Below are 12,500 nucleotides of genomic sequence, written 5' to 3' on the forward strand. Positions count from 1 at the left end.
AGATTTTCGTCCCCAAAGGTAACAATCGATATGAAATGCCATTGCGGCTGATATTTACATTAATTAAAATCGCTAAATACCTTTGTCTTACAGTGGATTAAAAGGATTTTATTTATTTATGTATATATATATATATATATATATATATATATATATATATATATATATATATATCTATATATATATATATATATATGAATACATACCATATATATATACATATATAAATATATACTATTTATACTATATATATATATATATATATATATATATATATATATATATATATATATATATATATATATATATATATATATATATATATATATATGTATGTATGTATAAATAAATATATATTTGTATATATATATAAATATATATATATATATATATATATATATATATATATATATATATATATATATATATATATATATATATATATATATATATATGTAAATATTCCAGATTATTACTCCACATTGCTATACAATAGTAATATAAGAAATAACTTTGCAAATAGGAATAATGAAACACCTCAGCCGGTACCATAAGAGACGGTTATAACTGAACCATTAAAAGACCTCAGAACAAGCCACCTTGACTTGTGCTTGCATCATGATCATCATTAGCTACTAGTTCATTGCAAAACGAAGGGCTTAGACATGTCCTTCCACTCGCATCTGTTTATTGTCTTTCTATGCCAGCCTACACCTGCAATATTTGATCTCCTTAAACAGTGGTTCTTAACCTTGTTGGAGGTAGTGAACCCCTCAAGTGTCATATGTACACTCATCGAACCCTTCATAGTATATATATATATATATATATATATATATATATATATATATATATATATATATATGTGTGTGTGTGTGTGTGTATATATATGTATATATATTTATATATATATATATATATATATATATATATATATATATATATATATATATATATATATATATATATATATATATATATATATATATATATACATATATATACATACATATATATATATATATATATATATATATATATATATATATATATATATGTATATATATAAATATATATATATATATATATATATATATATATATATATATTTATATATATATATAGGTAAATGAAATAAAGGGGAAAAAAAGAAAGTTACACCTGAATATATCAGCATATATTTCAAATTCAAAGCGTTGGTATATATTGTATTAGTGCACAATATGAACCATGCGTCATTGGCATACACGACCACTGTGTTCTAAGAACAAAATCAACAAAAGCCAAATGAATACTTATTGAAAACCAATGTGACTTTTGCTGTTGCCTTTCAGAGACAATTCCAGAAATCCGTGGCTTAACCTTAGCAAGTGCCACTCTCATTTCATTTGTGTTGTGTTACCTCCGCCGAACCCCTGACACTGCCTCACCGAACCCCTGGGGTTCGATCGAACACAGGTTAAGAACCACTGTCCTTAAACTATCGTCTACTGTTCTTTCCCTTGGTTCTTTAGTAGTCATTAGGGACCCATTTTATTTTTTTTTATGTCCATCTATTATATACCATTCTCATTATATATCCTGCCCTTGTTCATTTCTTTTTATTACAGGATGTTAGAATATTCTCTACTTTACTTTGCTCTCGTAACCATGTTGCTCTTGTTTGAGCTCGTAGAGTTAATCCTATTATTCTTTCCATTGCTCTTTGAGATGAAACTTGCTTATGTTTTAAGGGGTAATTAAGGCTCCACTTTATAGTTCCCAAATTGATACTGGTAGCTCCGACCATCTGATTAAATACTTTTAATTTTCGGGAAATTACATTTCTACTTTTCAATATCTTATTCTGGGTACCAAACGCTCTGCATTCTATGCTATTTTTTTTTTTCTTATTTCGGTCTAATTTCCTGAGAAAAAAAAAGAAAAAACTTACTGTTTATAACAAGTATATTTATCAACAGGATATAGACGTTGGTCCATAACTCATATTTGTTGTATCTGTATTTTTTTTTTTTTTAGATTATCCAAGATTTGCCTTTAGTCCTACATTTCTGCTTTCGCTTTCGAAATGTTAATTCTTACATTTATCGAATCTGAATTCTTAAAAACATCTTCTATGTATGCTGTGAATGATTTAGGAGAGATGTGGTCTCCTTGTCTAGTTCCTTCTCTATCAGAATTTTCTCACCAACTTCAAGTGTTTTTGTTTTTGAAAGTTTTAATTTTCAGCGGAAGTTCTACCAGAATCAAAAGCGTTGTCATCATCTATAATTGTCATATATTGTGTTTTGTCATACTTTGTTGATTTTTCCATTAGCTGATTAATTACATGAATATGGTCAGTTGTTGAATACCAGCTTCCAAAGCCTGTTTGCTCTCTCGGTTGATTAACGTCTGGCTACCTTTGTATCCGACCTCAGATTACTTTTTTAATATATTTCATATATTACAGAGAATAATGTTATGTGTTTAGTTTTCATGTATCACCCTTTTTGTGAATGAGTATAGGGATAAGGTTTTTCCGAGCAGTAGTTATAGAGAATTCAGGCAGATGTTTTGTGTGAAGTTAATCAAGTTTTATTACTAGGAAATATACTTCATCAATTATTAAATCAGTTGACAGGCCATCATATTCCACCACTTAGCAGGTTTTCTAGCTTTTAATATTTTAATTACTTTAACTGTTATTTATAGTACCGACTAAGGTGTTTCATAGTTTCCATTTGCAAAGTTAATTCTTATATCAGTATGGTATGGAATTGTACTGTAATACTCTGCAATATTTAACCATATATCTCTCCATCTTTACTTCTAATGATAAATATGTATATATATATATATATATATATATATATATATATATATATATATATATATATATATATATATACATATATATATGTATATATATATATATTTATATATATATATATATATATATATATATATATATATATATATATATATATATATATATATATATGTATATATATACAGATACATATATCTATATATATATATACATATATATATATATATATATATATATATATATATATATATATATATATATATACACACATCTTTTTCATGTCAGGGGTTTGGCTATTTTCATCATCATATATCCCAATGGAGATCGTGATGATGGAAACTTTAGTTTCATCGACCACAGCAAACAAGCTTGTTATGGGTGATCCAGACTAGTACAGCTTTGTTGTTCATAGCGATATACAAACCCTTTTACCATGCTAAAGTATTCCCACTCAGAGAGGTACTTATTTGTCTGTATATATATATATATATATATATATATATATATATATATATATATATATATATATATATATATATATATATATTTGACTTAGTATTTTAATTCTTTTATTTTACCTTGTTTCGAGTATTGTTCTCCTGTTTGGTCTTCAGCTGCTGATTCTTATCTTAATTGGTTGGACAGGAACTTACGGTCTATTAAATTGCTTATTCCTGATCTAGATATTAACTATTATGGAATGTCATTTCCACTTCCATAGCTGAGTGAACTCTGGTTGATAGGTTGTGTCGACTGTTGTTCGGGATCAGTATAGACATTATTCTGCGATAACTACACTAATTTAGAGTTTTGGAAGAGATGGAGAGTTATTAAATCTTATGATTAATATTGCTGAGAAACAATAGTGATACTTTAATTAGTTAATTCGAATACTTTAAAAATTATCCTCATTAGTTCTGCTTTTACTCTGTAGAAATTATTATAGTTGAACAAATGAATACACTATAGGAGCTAATGTAATTTAAATTTGAACCTAATTATTAAAAAAAATTTCATAATAGAAATGGATTTCATTTAGCAATTATAAAAAGAAATAAAAATAAATATTATGGAGGAATATGAGAAGAAACTTGATTTTTTTTGTTTATTTCCCTAAATCTAATGATGATTTTAAAAGGAAGCAAATAACCTTATCCTTGGAAAGATGGTGAATAATTTTTGTTTGACAAGGTTACTACTTAGACTCTCTCCTGGTAAGCCTGTAGGTAACTTTGTTATAAACTATTTATATCTCTATACAAGTTTTACTTAAGCACGAAGGAACCATTATTTCCAAAATATATGGTTTCTTTAATGTCTTATAAGAAAGTGTTTTTCACTTTGGATATATTATCCACCTGGGCTGCTATTGACATACCTTTCATCGAACAGTTTTCTTCTTTGGTTCTGTGTAAAGTAGAAATTTGGTTCCAATCACTTTGACGTACCTCTCTAAATGTTTTAGCATGAGATAAAAAGTATGTTTTCTTTACTTTCTCTCGATTAATATTTCTCGTGTGCTAAGGTGCCGGGGCAAGGACAAACCATTGTTCAATGATGATTGTAGACGTGCTTATTTGGAGAAGCAGGAGGCCTACTCACCTTAGAGCTTCTGCTCAGAGACTTTATGGTTCAACTGAAAGGGAATACAATTTATCCAGAAAGGAAACCCTTTCTGGTACAGCCCAGGAACGTAGGTGGTAGACTACCTCTAAATCTGCACTCTTTTATGTGAATGCTACAATTCCTTCTTTAGTTAAACCAGATGGCTCTGTCACTCACTGTCCAAAGGAAAAGCCAATCCTTTTGGCTAATGTGTTTGACAGTATGCATAGTAATGAGTAACTTGAACTCCCTCATTCCTTCTTTCCAGAGGCTAAACTAATTAGTTTAGCTTTGTGATCTCGTGAAATTAAAGCTCTCTTGTTGGACCTTGATGCTTATGGAGGTGTAGACCCAAATGGTATTTTTCCTTTGTGTTTTATAAAGACTAAAGATTTCTTAGCTCCAATGTTATCTGTTATTCTACACTAGTTGGAAAGTAGAGGAGCTTTTAGCCCTTGTTGGAGAATTGGTAATGTTACTCCACTATGTAAATGGGTTTGGCAAAACGTCTTAATAGGTTTGCTGAAGGTAATCATCTTTTCCCGAACTTGCAATTTGGTTTTCGTAATGACCTTGGAGCATGTGATGCCGATCTTACAATCTCCAATGCTGTACACAAAACCCTTGATTGTGGTCAGGAAGTTCGTATAATTGGCCTTGATTTTAGTGCTGTATTTGACTGTATTAATCATGAGGCCCTTGTTTTCCAACTCAAACATTTAGGAGTGGGTGGGTCATTTCTTAGCATCATTAATGAATTTTTAAGTAATAGATCTCAAAGAGTTGTTGTTGATGGGCAGCATAGTGAGTATAGGAATGTGATATCTGGTGTTCCTCAAGGTAGTGCTCTTGGCCCATTACTTTTCATACTGTATACACATGTCATGTGGTTTGTCCCAGAAAACAAGCCTGTTACATACGCAGATGATGCTACTCTCTGTGCATCATTTCCATCTCCTGAATGTAGATCTGGGGTTGCTGAATCCCTTAATAGATATCTAGCTAAAATTAGTGAATGGTGCAAATTATGGGGTATGAAGTTGAATCCTAACAAAACTCAACATTGATCTAAACATTGATAATGTTTCTCTAACTATGTATAACTCTTATAACTTTAGATTTGATTCTCGACAACTAACTTACTTTTGAGAAACCCATTAGGTCTGTGTCTTCTTCAATTGCATAAAAAATTGGCTTATTGAGAAAGTCTTTCAAGATTTTCAGTGATCAATCTATTCTGAAGAAATGTTTTGATTCATTCATTCTACCTTGTTTCAAGTATCATTTTCCTGTCTTGCTTTCAGCCGCTTATTCTCATCTTAATTTGTAAGACAGGAACTGACGGTCTATTAAATTTCTTATTCCTGATCTAGATATTAATCTCTGGCACCGTCGTTTAATTAGTTCGCTATGCATGTTGCATAAGGTTTTTTCTCAAAATTCTGACCATCCTTTACATTCAGATCTTCTTGGACAATTCCATCCTGTTCGTAATACTAGGCAGGCAATTAATTCTAATATACAGGCCTATTTCATCATAAGGTTCAATACTACACAATATTCTAGAAGTTCTATTCTGGCTGTGACCAAACTGTGGAATGATCTTCCTAATCGGGTAGTTGAATCAGTGGAAGTACAAAAGCTCAAACTTGCAGCAAATGTTTTCATGTTGAACAGGCGGACATGAGTCTTTTTATAGTTTATATATGAAATATCTGTTCATTACTTCTTATGTCATTTATTTATTTCCTTATTCCCTCTCCTCATATGGCTATTTTTTTCCCTGTTGGAGCCATTGGGCTTATAACATCTTGGTTTTCCAACTAGGGTTGTAGCTTAGCTACTAATAATAAAAATACTACTACTACTACTACTACTACTACTACTACTACTACGACTACTACTACTACTACTACTACTACGACTACTACTACTACTACTACTACTATTAATAATAATAATAATAATAATAATAATAACTGATTCTTTACAACTTATTATATGCTCTATTTGATATAAAAGGTAGGTTTTGTTTGCTCCCTTACACAATGTTAAAAGAAGCCTTTTAGATATCTTTCATGACTACATCATCATAGAATGTTTGTATGGTAATTTTTTCATTATTAATCACATGACTCAGAAGTAATATCTGAAGTAACTGGAGAGAGAAACAGTTTTTAGTCTAACCGAAATAATTATGAGAATATAAGTTTCCTAAATCTTAGAAAATGGGTATAGTCACACCAGTTCTGTAATGTGCTCTGGATTAACAGTAATTAAACTCATATAGACCTATTTTGAATCTATCCTTTGTTGTAAAAGTGTTAAAATACGCAATTCTTGAACAACTAGTCAGTCACTTAGAGAAATAGAAGGTTTTCCTGACTACCAATCTGCTTACAGATATCTATACTCTACAGACACAGCCATCTGCTCTTTTGTAAATGATATGCTGGAAATGCTTGATGAGAATAAATGTGGCATTTTAATATTACTTGATCTTAGTGCTACTTATGATACAGTTGCGCATGAACTGCTACTAAATGATCTGCGGTTCATGGGCGTTGAAGATGGAGCTTTCGAATACCTGAAAGACTACTTGGTTGGTAGAAATTACTGTGTAAAAACTGGAAACTCTTAATCACCATATGAACCTTTAAACAGAGGGTTACCTCAGGGGAGTGTACTGGGCCCAATCTTATTCTGCATCTATACTATTGGTCTATCAAAAATACTACTAAGGCATATTGTGAAGTTCAAACTATTTGCGGAAGACACACAATTTTACTTCTCCATCAATTATATGGATGACATTTAAACAACTGAAATTGAATGAGAACAAAACTGAGTTCATGGTGGTGGGAAAGAGAAACACTGAGAAGCTTGGTTGATATTCAAATAAACATGAATAATGACTCAGTACCGATATCTATTAAAGTTCGTTATCTAGACGTTTTTCTTGACTGCCACTTTGTCTCTCAATGGCCAAATAAATAATGTAGTAAAAACTGCTGGTTATTTTCTAAGAAATATTGCTTTTATAAAAAAGTATCTGGATGAACATACTGTTAAAAAGGTTGTGATAAACTGTGTTATTACCAGATTCGACTACTGTAATTCCATCTACTACAATCTACCTTAAGTACAACTTAAGAAATTACAAAACATTATACAAAGAGGAGCAAGACTGATAAAATGTGTCCCACCTAGAGAAAGGATCACTCCTATACTAATTGATCTACATTAGCTGCCGATTAAAGCGAGAATTGAATTTGAAGTTATCAGAACCGGTCGTCCAAAATATCTAAGAGAATTGCTACATATTGTGCAACCAACAAATCGTGTTGACACGAGAATAGTTACAGAAGGTTTCAAACTATCAGAACCTAGAACCATGTCTACTGTAGGCTTTAGAACCATAAAATATGCATCCCAGAGATTATACAATAAACTCCCACGGAACATTCGAATAATTGTAGATATCAAGGCTTTCAAGAGGAAATTGAAGACCTTATTTTGTGAGTGTTTTGGCAGTGATGATCGAACAGTAAGCGAGCAATACGTATTGTGAAATGTGAAATGCTCCAGAATGAACGTCATTAAACAAACGTGGAGGTCCTATAGAGAGTAGAGTTCCCCTGCTGTACAGGACCAGATAAGCAGCCATTAAAGTAAAGTAAATTAAAGTAACTTTTAGGCTGCGGAATTTGCCTAGAAAATGAAGATTTAAGGATATTTAAATCAAATATAAACTATGAAATTGATAAAATAAAGAAAGACTAAGCAAAATATATTTGTAATTTGGATAACATGAAAAGAAAAGTTACGATAGCAGCAAAGAAACAAACCTAATGAAAAAAACATCCAAGCACTTCACATAACTTGAAATCCCTAGAGATTAGTAACGTAAAACACTGTCTATTAAACATAAACTCTTGCCGTAGGAGATAAGCAATGAGAAGTGTCCAGAAGAAAAATCATTAGGAAATCATCATCGTCAGACTAGATTACCCCTTTAAAAGAACTTCTTTTGGAGAAATATGAGAGCATTATGAGTGGAGCCTTTTCTTTTGTGAGCGGGAAAAGATGGAGGAATTCAGGGCTATTACCTCCGTCAAGGAGGTTGTGGTCATTTATGTTTTATTTCTTTGTTTACTTCTTACATTAGTATATTTGTTCAAGGAATACGTAGCACGAAAATTTATATATAAGTTGATGTCCTGATTCAGGTTTCGAGAGAGATAAGAAGGCAATGTTTCCAGGGCACCAAGCATATGAAATCATTTATCTGGATATCAGAAACTTAATTAATTTGATTGCTAATCATATTTACAAAGAAAAGTTGATTATTTTTGGAGCCTCCTTGTATCGTCTCCAACCACGTTTTCATCGATGGTTTTAGGCGTTAGAATGTGAACTAGACGTTGGAATAGATGTAAATATTTTGAGTATATTTTTTTTTCTTTGCGGTGAAATTTAAGTTAAAGAGGTTTATTTTCTTATAACTTATAGAAAGTTGATAAAACGACGACCATAACGAACTCATTTGGATGAATAGTTACGGGTAAGAAGAGAGAAGAGGGATTTCCCTAATTATTACTATAATCAATATTGTTATTAACATCATCAATAGTGATATATCTGCATTTGCTAAAGATTATTAATGCATTTTTTTATACAAATATAAATCCCATAAAACAATAATACTGCCACCACTTACGTCTAATATTTATATAGTAGAGCTACAGATTTAAAAACCCAATACAACAGAATTTAAAATAATGTAAATTTTACACAGTATCATACAAAGTAGAAACAGCCCCTCAAAAGCAAATTTCTCTCAATGTGTTAATTAGTATATCATAAAATGAATAATTCGAGAAACTATATTCTTTAATGGAAAAAGATAGTATCAAAACCCAGAGAATATTTCTCGTGAATAAATAATTGAGCAAGTATTGGCTTTCCCATTTGGTTGTACTTTATACTCATTGACCCTTTTAATCGCGTACCTTGAATTTTATCAACTTTTCAAATATTGCCTATATATATATATATATATATATATATATATATATATATATATATATATATATATATATATATATATATATATGTATATATATATATATATATATATATATATATATATATATATATATATATATATATATACATACATACACACACACACACATATATATATATATATATATATATATATATATATATATATATATATATATATATGTATACGGTAAATGAATATATAGTTTCACAGTAAATAAAACTGATATAATTGTTTTTTGTATTCTTGTCAAACTTTGAATATATATATATATATATATATATATATATATATATATATATATATATATATATATATATATATATATATATATATATATATATATATATATATATATATATATATATATATCAACAAAGAGATGGAGCTGGGGGGAGAGTGACTGCTCCCCGCACTCTAGTTTTGAGGTGTCTGAATGTGCGTGGATGTAGTACGATAGAGAGTAAAAGATGTGAGATTGGAAGTATGTTTAGAAGTAGAAGGATGGATGTATTGGCCTTGTGTGAGACAAAGATGAAAAGGAAAGGGTGAAGGGATGTTTGGTGAAATGTCTGGTAGAGTGTCTGGGATTGAAAGGGGAACAGCGAGAGAGGGTGTGGCTTTATTGCTGAGTGAATGGATGACACGTAAAGTAGTGGAATGGAAGGAGATATCATCTTGTTTAATGTGGGTAAGGTTTAGGTTGGGTAGGGAATGTTGGGCGTTTGTCAGTGCGTATGGGCCAGGTAGTGAGAAAAGTGAAAAAGAGTGAATGAGTTCTGGAATGAATTAACTAGGTGTGTAGAAGGACTGGGTAGAAGGAATTATGTAGTTGTCATGGGTGACTTAAATGCTAGAGTGGGCGCTGGAGAGGTAGAAGGTGTCATTGGGAAGTATGGCGTACCAGGTGAAAATGAGAGTGGTGAGAGACTAGTAGATATGTGTGTTGAACAAGAGATGGTAATAAGTGCTAGCTTTTTTAAAAAGAAAGATAAAAATAAGTATACATGGGTAAGAGTGGCAAATGGAAGAGTAGTAGAAAGGGCAGTAATGGATTATGTGTTGATAACTAAAAGAATGTTTGGAAGATTGAAAGACGTGCACGTGTTTAGGGGTATGGCTAACGGTATGTCTGATCATTTTTTGGTGGAAGGAAAATTAGTTGTAGCAAAAGAGTGGGGGAATAGAGTAGGTGGATGTGAAAGGGAGCTAGTGAGGGTTGAAGAGCTAATAAAACCGGGGGTAAAAAGTAAATATCAGGAAAGGTTGAAAATGGCATATGACGAGGTGAGAGTGATAGAAACTGGTAATTTAGAGGAGGAGTGGAAGTTAGTAAAAGAAAATTTTGTTGGGATTGCAAGTGGTGTATGTGGCAAGAAGGTTGTTGGAGGCAGCATGAGGAAGGGCAGTGAATGGTGGAATGAAGGAGTGAAGGTAAAAGTGGAAGAGAAAAAGAGGGCTTTTAAAGAATGGCTGCAGAGTAATAGTATAGAGAAGTATGAAAAATATAGAGAGAAGAATGTGGAAGTAAAGCGCAAGGTACGTGAGGCAAAGAGGGCAGCTGACCTGAGGTGGGGTCAGGGATTGGGTCAGTCATATGAAGAGAATAAGAAGAAGTTTTGGAAAGAAGTGAAGAGAGTAAGGAAGGCTGGCGCAAGAATTGAAGAGACAGTGAAAGATGGAAATGGAAGGTTGTTAAAAGGAGAGGAGGCAAGGAAAAGGTGGGCAGAATATTTTGAAATTTTGCTGAATGTTGAGGATAATAGGGAGGCAGATATAATTGCTGTTCCAGGTGTTGAGGTGCCAGTGATGGGAGATGAGAATGAGAGAGAGATTACAATAGAGGAAGTGAGGAGAGCACTAGATGAAACGAGAGTAGGAAAAACATCTGGTATGGATGGTGTGAAAGCTGAGATGTTGAAGGAAGGGGGTGTGACTGTACTTGAATGGTTGGTGAGATTGTTTAATATGTGTTTTGTGTTGTCAATGGTACCAGTAGATTGGGTTTGTGCATGTATTGTACCACTATATAAGGGTAAGGGAGATGTGCATGAGTGTTGTAATTCAAGAGGTATTAGTTTGTTGAGTGTAGTTGGAAAAGTGTATGGTAGAGTAATGATTAATAGGATTAAGGATAAAATAGAGAATGCAATCTTGGAAGTACAGGGTGGTTTTAGAAGCGGTAGGGGTTGTATGAATCAGATTTTTACAGTTAGGCAGATATGCGAGAAATATTTAGCAAAAAGTAAGGAGGTGTATGTTGCGTTTATGGATCTGGAGAAAGCATATGATAGAGTTGATAGGGAAGCAATGTGGAATGTGATGAGGTTATATGGAGTTGGTGGAAGGTTGTTGCAAGCAGTGCTAAGTTTCTACAAAGGTAGTAGAGCATGTGTTATAATAGGAAATGAAGTGAGTGATTGGTTTCCGGTGAGAGTGGGGCTGAGACAGGGATGTGTGATGTAGCCGTGGTTGTTTAACTTGTATGTTGATGGAGTGGTGAGAGAGGTGAATGCTCGAGTGCTTGGACGAGGATTAAAACTGCTAGGCGAGAATGACCATGCATGGGAGGTAAATCAGTTTTTGTTTGCGAATGATACTGTACTGGTAGCAGACACAGAAGAGAAGCTTGACCGACTAGTGACAGAATTTGGAAGGGTGTGTGAGAGAAGAAAGTTGAGAGTTAATGTGGGTAAGAGTAAGGTTATGAGATGTACGAGAAGGGAAGGTGGTGCAAAGTTGAATGTCATGTTGAATGGAGAGTTACTTGAGGAGGTGGATCAGTTTAAGTACTTGGGGTCTGTTGTTGCAGCAAATGGTGGAGTGGAAGCAGATGTACGTCAGAGAGCGAATGAAGGTTGCAAAGTGTTGGGGGCAGTTAAGGGAGTAGTAAAAAATAGAGGGTTGGGCATGAATGTAAAGAGAGTTCTGTATGAGAAAGTGATTGCACTAACTGTGATGTATGGATCGGAGTTGTGGGGAATGAAATTGATGGAGAGACAGAAATTGAATGTG

The sequence above is a fragment of the Palaemon carinicauda genome, chromosome 19 (assembly GCF_036898095.1).
Source record: "Palaemon carinicauda isolate YSFRI2023 chromosome 19, ASM3689809v2, whole genome shotgun sequence".
Classification (NCBI taxonomy): domain Eukaryota; kingdom Metazoa; phylum Arthropoda; class Malacostraca; order Decapoda; family Palaemonidae; genus Palaemon; species Palaemon carinicauda.